This window comes from Monodelphis domestica, chromosome 1, assembly GCF_027887165.1.
Source record: "Monodelphis domestica isolate mMonDom1 chromosome 1, mMonDom1.pri, whole genome shotgun sequence".
NCBI classification, from domain to species: Eukaryota; Metazoa; Chordata; class Mammalia; order Didelphimorphia; family Didelphidae; genus Monodelphis; species Monodelphis domestica.
In genome coordinates, this window is record NC_077227.1 from 440,313,375 (window position 1) to 440,325,294 (window position 11,920).

At 37.2% G+C, this 11,920-nt stretch overlaps 1 long non-coding RNA gene across 1 annotated transcript; it reads right to left on the reverse strand.

Annotated features, from left to right (window-relative positions):
• Positions 1 to 3,866: 3,866 nt before the first annotated feature.
• LOC103103449 (uncharacterized) lies at positions 3,867 to 5,682 on the reverse strand. The gene is made up of 2 exons (XR_458205.3): positions 5,151 to 5,682; positions 3,867 to 4,218 (listed from the first exon to the last, which is right to left on the reverse strand). It is a non-coding gene; the product is annotated as an uncharacterized LOC103103449 (long non-coding RNA).
• Between the last annotated feature and the right edge of the window lie 6,238 nt (positions 5,683 to 11,920).

Below are 11,920 nucleotides of genomic sequence, written 5' to 3' on the forward strand. Positions count from 1 at the left end.
GTTTTCCTCATGACTAATGAATGTAGTCAAGGTTAGCACAGATCCTGGCAAAGAGGATCAGAGATTGGGAACTGGAAGCTGGGAGCTAGAAATCTTTTCTGAATTTCTAAAAGTTGGGTCAATGAAATGATTCCATAAAGTTTGTGAATTTGCATTTTAACATTTTGCTAACAGCATTTCATTGAAATGTGTGTCTCTGGTAATCCTTTGTACTTTATTTTTTGCTTAAAAATATTATTCTGAGAAAAGGTCCATGGTCCTCACCAGACTGCCAATAGGGTCTGCAACACTAAAAAGGTTAAGAAGCCCTGATTTAGTTCAACTTCCTAATTTTACATATGTGGAAATTGAGGCCCATAGAAGCTAAAAAGCATTCACAAGGGGGCAGCTAGGTAGCTCAGTGAATTGAGAGTCAGGCCTAGACATGGGAGGTTCTAGGTTCAAATCTGGCCTCAGACACTCCCTAGCTGTGTGACCCTGGGCAAGTCAATTAACCCCCATTGCCTAGCCCTTACCACTTTTCTGCCTTGGAACCAATACACAGTATTGATTCTAAGGTGGAAGGTAAGGGTTTGAAAAAAACATTTTAAGCATTCACAAAATCACATAGGAAGTTATAAAGTGGATTGAAACTGAGGTTCTCTGACTCTAAATCTAGTGTTCTATAAAAAAAAAATTAGAGACTTAATTAATTCTTGTTAAATAAATGAATGGAAGAATAAATGGTGTCCCAGTCATTTATGACAGGCAACTATATGCTCAGGAATTTTCTGACTTTGTGTTCTGAAGGTCAGAAAATGGTTAATAAAGTAGAATACTCTGGGGCCTCCTTCTTCCCCTTGCTTTCTGGAAATGAATGGTAGGAGGGAAGAACTAGAGTTTATCTATGGAAGCCAAGGTTGCATTCAGAAGAAGAATTGTTGATAGGGACAAAATGGCAACTTAGTTGTAATATTGCCCTTGACATCAGGAAAAGTTAGTTCCAAATTCTGCCTAAGATATTTACAAGCTGTAAGACCATGGACAAGTCACATTTTATGTACCGTGACCTCCTTGAGCGTCTATCTTTTCATTTGTAAAGTGATGATAATAATACTTGTGTTCCTGACCTTAAAGGATTGCTGTGAATTTCAAAAAATAGTTAATATACAGCATATCCCAAAAATCTTAGTGTAGTTTTAAACTTTAATAAAAAGTTTTAAAAGTTTAAAACTACACTAAAACCTTTGGGATACCTTATATGTGAATCACTGTATAATCCTCAAAGTGCAATAAAAATTCCAGCTACTGCTGCTGCTACTGCTTCTGGTGGTAGTGGTGGTGGTGGTGGTATGGGTGGTAATAGTAGTTACAGTAGCAGCAGTAGTAGTAATAGAGGTAGTAGTAGTAGTAGTAGTAGTCTCATTGTAATTTTTTCAGGGACCAAAACATAAATTTATAGAAGTATCCCAAACTTTCAGATTACTTGCCATTTTCCCATCATAATCAACCCCAAATTTTCAGTTTGACCTTTTAAGCCCCTCTATGATCATTGAATCACCACAGAATGTTAGTGGAAGTGACCAGTCCAATTTGTCTATTATCCAGGTGAAAATACCAAAAGACAGAAAGAAAATGACTTGCCAATGGTTACATCACTAGTAATTCTCAGAGCCAGGTACCATGATTTAGCCATTTCTAACCTTTTCTTCAAGTGTTCTCTCCCCAAGTTCTTGATGCTTCAACTAAATAAGAATAACCTTTCATTTTGTCTTGTGTGTACCTGAAAAAAAATGGGCTGTGGTGAACTTGAGTTCAATTCCTGGTAAAATCTGAATTCTATTATTAAATGGTCTGTGAGCATTTACAAAGAGAAGTAGTGATCACAAAAAGTCAGTATTGCATTATCATTAGCTTATCATACTAGAATAACTTCATTTTCTCTATACTTAGGGGTGGATTGGTAGATCGAAGAAATGTCACAGACTACTTAGTAACAATATTGATACAGCATGGGACCAAAATCCCTTTTCCACGTCCCCAATCCCTACCAAGACCAATGGCAATCCCCCATTCCCTTGTACCTGCTGGAACGCCAGAACAAAGCAAGTAGTTCTACTTCATAGGACACTGTTACTTTCCATGCTTTGACCTGGCAAATCTATGATGGATTGATGTCCTGGACTTATACTATCTGTACCATACTAAGGACTATACAAGCCTGGGAACCAAACCCTACCCCCACCCCCAAAGCCAATCCCCTTAGGGACATCCAATCATCTGGACACAAGTACCACTTTGACCAATAGGGCCAATTCAGGTTACCTCATCCCAGACCTCCACTCTATAAAAGATTGCCCTCTCCTTCACCCAAGTGGAGACCTTAGCCATCTACTGGTTGCAGGCTCCTCCCTTGTTCACTTCCTCTCCCCCACCCCCTTCCCACAATAAAACCTTGCTATATAACTCAATCTCTCTGTCTCATTAGTTTCAGTTCAGACCACTGTCAGCCACTGACAAATATCTTTATACTCTCCTTGTTGACTAACTAGGTTACTGGGGACTTACTAGGTTGCTTGGTAGGTCAGGATAAATAACAGTAGGTTTCCATGGAACTGGAACCCAGTCTAGCTAATCGTTTCATAGTCTTTCTTGGCAGCCTGGAGCTAATTGTCACTGGAGAAAAGAGAGCTGGTGACTTAATTCACACTAAAGTGGAAAGGGCATAATGTATAACTTCTCTTGGGACCTTTTCCTTCTTTCTTTTACAGCACAGTTTTCTTTAATCTTCCAATTAAATCCTCACTTGATGTATTTTGTTTTTCTATCATCTACATTTGCAGTATATCCCTTCCCCAAAAGAAAACTATTCTTTACAACAAAGGATAAAAAGGAAATAAAAAGAAAAAAGCAGTTCATTAAAACTAATCAACCTATCAACCAACCAATGATATACTTTGGGGCATGTTTCATGCTCACAATCCTCCACCTCTGCAAAGTGAGCAGGTCAACACTTTTTCTTCTTTCTTCTTAAAGTTCAAACAATCATTATTATTTGTTCGCTTTGCTTCATTTTATTTGTTTTTGTTAATATTGTTATTTCCTAAAGAGCTAGACAGTATAGTAGAGAGCTAGATATACTCGTTTTTGTGACCCTGGACAAATCACTTAATTTTCTGTTCCACAGTTTCATCATGTGTTAAATAGGGATTATGATAACACCTACTTCATAGGGTTATGTATATATATATATATGTATATATATATATATATGACACCTTGCAAACATTAAAGCAATATGTGTATTACTATTGTTTTTGTTTACATTGTTGAAATCCTTGTGTATATTGTTTCTTTGCCTCTGTTTGCTTCACTTTGTAACAGTTTTTCTGACTTCCAAAGCTTCTTTGTATTCCTCATATTCATTATTTCTTATTCCACAGAAATGTTAAATTCTATTCACAAGCCACATATGGTTTAGCCATTTTCTTATCAATGGAATGGATTTGGCTTCCAGTTCTTAGAAACTATAAAAAGTGCTGCTTTAAATATTTTAGTGAACATGAAACCTATTTTTGGTCTCCTTGGGTAATTTTTAATTCCTTTGTTAGCATAATTCTAAATTCTTGGGAGCACTTTCATTTTCAGAGGATAGTCCTAGAGAGAATATCTTAACAGAGAGGAATGCGTTTCTAAAGATGTATTTTTTTTTCATTAGAACACAATGGGGGGGGGGAATGGGTGATAGAGATGAGAGAAAGGAAAGTAGAGATTTTTAAAATATGCCATATAGATGACTGGCTAATCATATTCAGTTTGGGGCTTACAAATAAGAGTTCATTTCTAGAACAAAAGGGATTTTCAGACCCATTGAACAAATCAGACAATATTGATACAATAGACCTTTTAATTTGAGATGTTTAAGGAAGGGTATGGGGCTAAACTGGAAGCATCCAAGAGAACACGACAACAAAGGGAAAGAGCATAGAAAAAAGAAGTGGGTCAGCCCAATAATCTACTAAAACCTGCGGTTGTGACTGATACCTCCAAATGGACAATGGAAAAGGATGCATTCCATAAAGTCATCAGGGAGTTTCAGGCCTTGGTGGAAGAAGAAATCCATGAGGATTTTTTAAGCAACTTCTCTGTCTCGGTACATGGTTACACCAAGTTCTTTCTGAGAATCCTGGGTTCATTTTTCATCCAGCTCCTGGCACCCAATTGATATGTAGGTATTTCCTAAGAAGGAAAGGAATCCCACTCTGTTAGGTATGATTCATTTTATATTTCTGAGGTCAGAGGCAGAGAATTGTCCATCAGCCCATGTTCCAACCAAAGGACAAGGTAAACAGAAGGGAATTTGTCCTAGTTCACATACTAATAAATATCCAAGGCAGAATTTCAACCCAACTCTTCCTGATTCAAACTGATTGTCCCTATACCCTGCTATGAGGGGGAGTTCACCAATATATGTCATCTGCTCTGCTCATTAATGAAAATTTTGTTTAGCCTCTTCCTTCCATCTGGCTTTATATTCTGTCAGTCAACAAACATTTTTTCTATATTAAGGAGTCAACTCGGTGATTCAGTGGAAAGAGCATTAGGCTTGGGGTCAGGAAGACTCGAATCCAGCTATGTCTTCAGACCCTCACTAGCTGGATGACCATGGGCAAATCACCTAACCTGTTTGCCTTAATACACTGGAAAAAGAAATGACAAACCACTCCTTGCCAAATATCTTTACCAAGAAAACCCCATGGACAGTACTGGTGTGCTGTGACCCACAGAGTCACTAAGTCAGACATGACTGGATAACTGTACAACAACAGAACATATAACAAGAACTGTGCTAAGTGCTGGAGATATAAAGTAAGGCAAAGTATAGTCCCTGTTCTCAGGGGTTGGGGGGAGAGACTACATGGAAACAACTATAAAACAAAAGCTACATACAGGAAAATTGGAGAAAGTCAATAGAAGGCGGGTACTCTCATTAAGGGGGATCAGGAAAGACTCTCTGTAGAAGATAGAATTTTAGCTGGAACTTGAAGAAGGTCAGGAAAGCCAGGAGGCTCAAGATGAGGAAGGAGAGAGTTCCAGGCATGAGGGAAAATAGGAAAATGCCAGGCAAAATATCCAGAGGCAGGAGATGGACTTTAAAAAAAAAAACTTACCTCATAAATATCTGGGTGGCTCTTTTTTCCTGCTCATCCTTGCATGATTTGTCAAAAAATGTATAAAAGCCACCAATAGTCTTCAGTATTTTTTATGTGTCACAAAGAAATCATTTTCCAGTTGCCTCCCTAAATGTGCTGTTGTGCAAGTCTCTCAAGCATCCTTTCCCGTTGTTATCATCAGAGATTTTAAAATGGGTCTGTGCACAGCACTGGTCCTTGGAACAACAGAATCATCCAATTAAAACTTGTTTTTCTTGACTGTCCTTTCTTTTCTCTTCAGAGTAACTAAGAGACAATATGTTACAAGAGTTGTTGAGGTTTTTTGTTTTTTCTGGTTATGTATCTGATTGTTGTTTCACTGAATAACTATGATGTGTTCCCTTCATCTACATCCCTCACCTGCTTTCCTAATCATTTCACTAGCATTAGTTTTCAGAGTCCTGGGAATTCCAGAAGCAAAACTGAATATTGGGTTTGAGTTGAGAAGGCTCTGAACTCTGGTATATTGCTTCAAAAAAGATAGCAGAAGCCCTAGTGCCATTAAAGGAGCTGCTTCTCATGCATGCCTATGTGATTGCCTCAGAGGAAACCTGGCTAGAGCATGCATACAAGGAATCTACCACCTGCTGGTTCTCAAGCTTCAAAAAGAAGTGACTGAGTCCCCAATAGACTGGGAGTGAAATTAGAAAAAAACGAAGACTCAGAAAACCCCAGGTATGAGATTTGTAACCCTCGCCTAGAGGCCATACTCCTCATCCAATTTAAATGGCTTAGACTTCAGTGTAATGCTGAACTCAGAACATTTGCACATGATAAAATTACTTGTCTAAAGTCACATACTTAGTAAGGGGCATGATATGGACCCAGATCTTTTTAATCTTCCTAACTCCTACAACTAATAAAAGTAAAACAAAAAACAAAAAGCTTTACCTTCTGTCTTAGAATGGATACTAAATATGTCCAGGATCACACAGCAAGGAAGTATCTGAGGGCAGATTTGAACCCAGGACCTCCCTTCTTTAGGCCTGGCTCCCTATCTATTAAGTCACTGAGAAGGCCCCCTAATAAGATTTTGCTAAGAATATTCTGTGTGCCAGGTATCATGCTAGAAATGTTGGAGTTACAGAGACAAAAAATAATAATATTTTTGGTGGTGATGATGATGTAAAAACAGTTTATACTTTCAAAGAGCTTACATTTCAAATCTAACATTCAGGTCACTTAACTGTGTTTATTAGTAATCATCCCTCACATTTCTCATATTTATAATAGAGAGTACTTTGAATTGATAAAATACTGTCCTCAAAAAAATTCCTAAGAATTTTTTTTTCTATTTTATAGATAAAGAAATTAAGGTACATTGAGTCAAACCAACTTGCCCATAGTCTTATAACTTGTTCTCCAGTTTTATAGTTTATCTGGACACATGAAGCATCAGAAGAGGGAAGAAATCAGGGAAGGTTTTGTGAAAGAAGGAAATGCTCTGGATCATAGAATGTTATAGACCATAGTATATTCTTAAGGTAGTGTATCAGTCAATCAACAAATATTTATTAAGCACATACTAAATGCCACGGACTGTGCTAGATACTAAGGATTAAAAGATAAAAATTAAGTAGCCCACACTCTCAAAGATCTTATATTCTATCAGTTCAGATTTCTGCTTCACATGGGTATCATTTAATATTTATTTTATTTTTTTCAATAAATTCTCTAATGTTTCATCGTAGTGAGGGTTAACCTGGAATTTTGTAGGTTATGCCAGAAGGGCAAAAGCTTTGGCAATTTTCTATAACCCATCCAAAGATGAAATTTCTCTTGCCTCAGGTCCATCCTGGATCAGTTATCCAACCTGAGTTTGACTTCCAGTTTTGCCATTTACTTGGTCTTGGTTTCCTCATCTACAAAAGGGGATGTCAGTGTAAAAATGGAGACTTGAATCCAGGACTCCAGTCCTCAGAAGTCCTTGCTCATTTCCCAGAGTGCTTTGTAATCGCACTGAATTCTCACCTGGGCCAAGATAGAGATGGGGTATTTAACCTGATTGGAAAGGCTTCTGGGGCTCTCTCTTTTCTTTCCTGTTTCCTCTTGCAAGCAGATGGGTCTTTCATGATGTAGGTGAGGTTGTCTAGGCCTCTCTCTGGCCTAGACACATGCTTTTCTTACTTGTATATTCTTAAGTTCTTAATCTTAAATAAACCTCTAAAAATATAATACTCCTTGCAGAGAGAAACTAATTTCTACCTGCCTCAGTTTCCCTAAAATTTTAACTGTTACAGTTTTGGTGACCACTAGATTGGATGAGAACTTCTCAAATTTTTTAGCCTAGAAATTTTTTTAAGCCATGTTTCTACAAGATGCTTTTTTTAGAAAACCATCTTGATCAGCTCCTGCTGGCAGCCATCCCCTTTGGACCTTCTTGATTCAATATCGATCACCTGGTCCTGCCCCTGCCCACCCCAGCTGACTGCTCTGGCTCTTGGCCCTGCTTTCCTGCGTTCCAGCCACCTGCTCCAGACCGGTTTGCTGTTTGACATAGATTGCAGCTCACCTGCCCACCCCGGCTGCCCACTCCTGCCCTGGCTGCTGCTCCTGGTTTCTCTCTCACTCACCTGGTCCCTGTTCAACCCAGATCCTTCAAGCAGATCGCTCAGGACTCATTTCTTTCAGCTGGTAAAAAACAGGGGTATTGACCATGTGGGCAGATGGTAGGAGGGGAGAGAGACAAGAGGGAAAGAAGAAAGGTTTTTCTAAACAGGAACTTAAAAACATGGCTATTTTACAAGGATATCTTTTAATTGCATTGATCCTTTTATTGACTTCACCTGTGTGTCAGGGAGGAGATTCAGCTCCCTACAACCATTTAGCTAACTATGGGGAGAAAACTATGTGGCTCAGTGAATTGAGAGCCAGGCCTAGAGACAGGAGGCCCTGGGTTGGAATCTGGCCTCAGACACTTCATGGCGGGGTGGCCCTGAGCAGATTGCTTGGACCTCATTGCTTACCCCTTATCAATTTGCCTTTGGACAATAGACATCTAAATGGATAAAAAAAACCCAAGCAACTTTAAAGACTGGAGGTTATATATTTTAAGGCATTTCAGACTCCAATGGTTTATAAAAAATCTCTGTATTCTATTGCATTTTATTGATTGCTTTGTTTAAGGTTTAACTTTGTGATTTTAAGTTCATATATTATTGCATTCAATATTATTCTGTTACACTGAATCATTTTAATGTACTTGAGTTTTGACTATTGTTAAATTCTGTTGCTTTCCCCCTATAACCATATTGAACAAATATCATTGTAATTAAGCCCATATATGAAAAAAACAAACAGATTTTCTATTTTTGCCTTTGTAAATTATCACATAGAGGATAGATGGACTTCAGAACTGGTTACAATGGCTATAACAACCTTTGAAAAATTTAATGTGCTAAATATCTCAACTGATTTTAAGGGTTTTTTAAACATGATTTTTAAATATTTTCTTAACAATCTCTGGTCATTTTTGCCTGCCCTTACAACGAGGTAAGGCCCATTCTAGTAGCTGAAGTGAAATACATTTTATAACCCCCAATGTTCCTGCATTTCTAAATATGTGAATGGAAGTTGGGGCAGTTAATCTCAGGGCATTTGTACCCCTAAAAGCCTCCAAAAAAGGAGCGCCCTTCTTCATTTATACTCTTTAGCTCACTACTTTACTTCCACCAGAAGGACATCTAGAATTCTTGATGATGTTCTAAACCCAAAATGAGTTTTACTTTGTTTAAAAATATGTTTTATTACCAAGGTTGAAAGATTGCTATGTTTGTAAAAACTTGTGACTAATATCCATTGGTTCATAGGCTTTTAAATGCCATACAGCAACTCGTAATAAAAATGATTGTGTGTTTGTTTGCTATTGTAATTAATTGGGTATAGAGAATTTTGGGGATATTGATACTATTGATACAAATAACTACATATTTGTACTACTGTTCAATTCATTTGCTCATAGTCATATTTGATCATGGCCAGATATGAAGAGGAAATGGATCTCATTTTTGGTGAGAAAGCCTTGCATTCTGTATTTTCTTAGCTGACACAGTGTGTCAATGATTATAAGCTACATTTTTTTATTTTTAAAGCTCTTTTATTATTATATTTTTCTTGCATGTGCAATATACTATTTCAGCTTTTTTTAATTTTTTCTCTCCTTTTTATATTTGAAGCACATGTCACCAGCATTAAGGTTTTTTTTTAACTTTTTGACTTTTCAGTACTATAAGTTTAAAATACATTTGTTAATGCATGCCCCAAAAGCTAGAGACTATAAAAATGATGCCACTAATTATTTTTTTAAAATATGGGACTTTGCTTAATGATTCTGTCTGATTACAGGACAAGATATACACAAAAGAGCCATTGCACAATGCCAAAGAAGCACAAAGCTAACTGCATAGTGCCAGTTGAGCACAAGGTCAAAGAGACCAACCAATCCTGGTGGGATTGATGTAACTTTGAGCCTAGACAAAGAGGACCTGAATGTATTTGGGGTTCGAGGTTGTGGCTGTTTAACATGTGTTAAAGGCAGGTCTTCCTTGTTCCACATTCTACCAAATATCTCAAACTTGTCTCCTACTTGGCTCCTATAATCTGGTCCCTTTTCTGCCTTTCATAGTGTAGTACCTTTCTGTAGTCCTGGCTACTGACTGGGTAAATGCATCATTTTTTACATCATTTTGATTGGGCCCTGATTCAAGGACCTGTTATAGATTTATTTTTCCTTTACTTAGAATTTTTACACATAAGACTTTGATAGTCTGTATTTTCATCCAGTATTTTCTTTTTTATTTGGATTTTTCTGATATCTTTTTAATATCTCTTGCCAATTGATTCATATACCTCATAATTCAGCCATGCATCCCTAAGTGATCCTGGTATTTTTCAATCACCCTCTTAATGGGGGAATGTAAAAATATCATTATTTAAATTGCAAAGTTTAAATTCCTTTTTAGAAGAATTTTAGGTAAAGAAAGATTCTACCTCTCTGAATCCAGAAACTGACTGTTGGAGAAGATACCATGAAGAAGCCTCCAGACCACAAGCTGCACAAAAATGAACTTTGGGTGTGGTTGATTGAACATTTATTTGTATGTATACTTTCATGCCAAAGGGGACTGACCCCTAACTGGCTTTTTGTCAATGCGTCCAGCAATTATTGGTTTTGTTTTGTTTTTTCTCTTATTCTCAAATTATTGTAATCTTTAAATTGATTATGTTTTTATGATCCTTTGGAGAAGTTCTTCTTCCCAGAGGATCAAACAGAGAAATGTAAAAATGGAGACTTGAATCCAGGACTCCAGTCCCCAGAAGTCATTGCTCACTTCCCAGAATGCTTTGTAATTGCACTGAATTCTCACCTGGGCAAGAACACGAATTATTATTTAAAGGAGTTCTCCGCTTACTGAGGACCTCTTTTCTACTTTCGCTTCGGAGTAGATGCGTCATGTGAGTGAAATTGAATTGGGCCTCTCGGCCCACCTAGCACATGCCTTTCTTACTTGTATTTTCTTAAATTCTCAATCTTAAATAAACCTCAAAAAATATAATACTCCTGGCAGAGAGAAACTAATTTCTACCTGCCTCAATTTCCCTAAAATTTTAACTGTTACATCAGAGAGTATTACCAGAACACCTGTCCATTTGGGCCCATAAAGTAGTTCTAAAAATTGAATGAGGTAAGTATAAATAAAGCATTTTAAAAACTGAAACATATAAATATAGGCAATAACCTGCATTCAAGAAAATTCCAGTTTGGGTTCACCAACTTGGGCCAGACTTATCTGAAAATTTTGCCAAATGTAATGTAGCCCCAGAGTATTTCTTTTTCTAATTATGCTTATGTAACACCTTTCAACTCACTGTTCAACCCTAAGCAAATTCCTTTCCTCAACAAGGCCTCAGTTTCATCATCTGCAAAATGAAGGAATTGGACAGAATGATCCCTAAGAACTCTTTCAGCTTTCATAGCCTATAGTTCTCCATTACCTTTTCCTAGTTCCCCAAACCTCACTTTGTTATTTGTTTCTTTTACATTGAAACAGAAGGTCTAGGACAGGGCATTGACTTTGCAGTCACAAGTCCTATTTCTGGCTTGTATAATTAGAATTTGCTCCTCAGAAACTCTCTTTCCCAGCTTCCCATGTCCCTTCTCATATTACATGCTAACATAGGAAGGATATAAGTTTTGTGTAGCTCTGCCTCTCGTTCTCTTTTTCTCATTAATGCAGCTGGGAAAACTTCTCTTTACTCAGACTTTTACTTTTGTCTTTTTATTTCCTCTACTTTAAGTGATTATTAATAAATCTTATAAAATATAATACTTGGAGTTATTGGATATTAATTTAAATCTTACAGGCTCTAATCTTGTTCCCTATGTGACCTTAGGTGAGTCATGTCATTCCCTCCTAGAACTCAGTTTCTTCAGCTGTAAAATGAATGGATTAGACTAGAAAAGTCTCTCAGGATTCTTCTGGTTCCCACAGTACATGGTTTACTATAAAATCCTTCCCAATTTTCCAAGTTCTGTTGGCTTTCGTGGCTCTTTTAAACAGAGATGTATTTCATGGTTTCTGTAACTGCAAGAAGTATCCTTATTTTTTTTAAGCAAGAACATGTTAGATGGTGGGAGAGAACATGCTGAGCCTTGAATTTAGACAGGTGATTTATAGACATGAATTCTGAATAGCTTTGGGTCCTACTGATTGAAAAACAAGGCAGAC